We start from the raw sequence: 2,505 nt of genomic DNA, 5'->3' as shown, positions 1-2,505 counted from the left end.
TGCTGGAGTCTGGAAAATGATGATTTTTTTTGCCACCTGTGCTTTGTGGTCACCACACACCAAGCAGAAGCTCACATCTTCTTACAGGCATTTGCTCTTTCAGGGTGAGCCACTGCTACTACTTTTAAGACATGGAATCTCCCTTTCATCATATTGGGGTGTATGCTGTCCAATCTGGATGCAATAGCTCACACTGAATTAATCGTCACAACAACTGTAAGGGACCTGACTTATGTTCCTAATACAGATTAGGAAATCAACCCAGAAATGTGCATGCCTTGTCCGGGGTTAAACAACTTGTAAGTGCTAGGCCCAAGACTGGACCCCATGACTGGTTAGCCACAAAGCTTGTTTACTCTTTCTACAATGTTAAGAGTCCAGATGTTCTCAGGGTGAGGGTAGTAATAGCTCTGGAGTAACCAGGATTACGTAGGGCACAAGTAATCCAGGCTTACACATGGTTTCCCCAGGAAAAGCCATGTGCTGCAAACTTGATTGGAACCCTCCTAGGAGACCACCCAACTCCCAGCAACAACATCTCCCCAGCAGCCCTTACTTGAGTCTGAGATCCACGAATATCAAGGTTGCTGGGGCTTGATAGACAGTCGCATCTGTAGTGCACCTTATTAACAGAAGTAACTGCGGCCCAGAGAAGCTCAATTCTCTCCTGAAATAAGCACCTCTGTTATTTCAGTGTGTGCTGGGAAGAGACATGAAAACAGACAAATGCAATGAGTAGAATCAAGTGGTGGGGTACACACCCAGGATTGATGGAAGCTCATCAGATGGACAACTCCTGTCTAGGTCCGTCAGGCGGTGTCCTGGAAGGGGTAGCACCTGAAGCAGAGTCCGGAACGAAAAGAATTTAGATAGTAAGAGAGATAGCAGCAGCACTCTATACAGGGAGGATGGTGTGAGAAGTATTTAGAGACTTGTCTAAGTTAACACGATGAATGCCAAGCCCTGGATGGAATTCATAAAAGATCTTGCAAAGACTGGAGTTTGTGGTTTACAAGAGGATGTGGCTGAAGCAGAGGCTTCCTGGCCAATTGGACCAGTCTTCTAAATTCACAAAGTGCTTATTATTCAGTGACGTCCCCTCTGTGTCCTTAGCACCTGGCTCAGCAGCAGGCACCTGACCCAGTGCCTGGCACATGGAGGTGTTCAGCAAATAACTGTTCATGGATATAATTTGTGCCAGGGGAGGGTGGCCTCTATATGCTCCAAAATTTCCTTCCAACCCCAGGTGTCTAAGATGCACATTATTATAATAGGAGCAGCCTTTGCAAGTATTGACGCCTATCATTGGCTTTTGCTAGGGCACATATAGGCTGATCCAATTTTTTTGCTCTTTTCCCTGCCTGTTATTAAGCAGACATGGGTCTGTTGCCTAATGAATGCCCATTTGAATTGTGCACTGTCAACCATTCGCCTGTGTGGTTGCTGGGGGCCAGGGGTGGGTTGCTGGCATGCACACCCCAAGCCACTGTATAATGAGCTTCCACCTCGGTGGAAACCAGACCCAGCAGGCTCCTGCTCCCTTGCCCTCTGAAGACTTAGCCAGTAAAAACCTTTCATTTTCTAATCCCCTTGGAGATAGATACTTTATCCTTTTTCTACCAATCTGGACCCGGGGCAGGTCAAGGGGCCTGGGCCACAGGAGTGAGGGCAGAGGCGCGGGGAGGTAGCAGGCCTGGGCTCTGAGTTTCTATGCTGCTGTGAACTACTTACCTATTATGAGGACCAAGGCTGTTGGGAGGGTTGACTGAGCTAAAGTGTGTGAAGGGCTTAGCCCTGCCTAGGCTGGAATAGTGACTGTTACTATGATCAGCCACAGGGATTCTAGGGCAGATTTCTTTTGACTGGGCAGTGGTACTGGAATGGAGGGTTGATTAGGATCCGTCAAACAGAGGTTACAGAGACCCTCCCCTGCTGCAACCGAAGCAGCTCCACTTTTACCAGTTTTTACATATTAGTTGTTATGTAGACTTCTAGGAAGGAAAATGAAAAGTTTCGCTTGTATATATGTGCCATGGTCTGAATGTTTGTGTCCCTCCAAAGTTCATATGCTGGAAACTAATACCAAATGTGATAGCATTAAAAGGCAGAGCCTTTTGGAAGTAAGTCATGAGGGTTCTGTCCTCATGAATAAGATTAGTGGCCTTATAAAGGAAGTTGAGGGGAGCTGCCTTGTCCGTTCCACCGTGTGAGGACACAGCAAGAGGCACCATGTTGAAGCAGAGAGTAACCCTCAACAGACACTGAATCTGCTGGCACCTTGATCTTGGACTTCCCAGCCTCCAGAACTGGGAGAAATACATTTCTATTATTTATAAATTACATAGTCTAAGGTACTTCGTTGTAACAGCCTGAATGGACTGAGATAATGTGTTTGAAAACCACTATCAAGTCCAAGTCTTACAATTTTTGATAAAGCAACTAAGGTCTAGAGAGGAAAGAAAGGCCGAGAGTCACCCAGATAATGGAGTGTGACCTGAAGGACCG

Source organism: Pongo pygmaeus, chromosome 12 (assembly GCF_028885625.2).
Source record: "Pongo pygmaeus isolate AG05252 chromosome 12, NHGRI_mPonPyg2-v2.0_pri, whole genome shotgun sequence".
In the NCBI taxonomy this organism is placed as follows: Eukaryota; Metazoa; Chordata; class Mammalia; order Primates; family Hominidae; genus Pongo; species Pongo pygmaeus.
Note: the sequence above shows the minus strand (reverse complement) of the source record.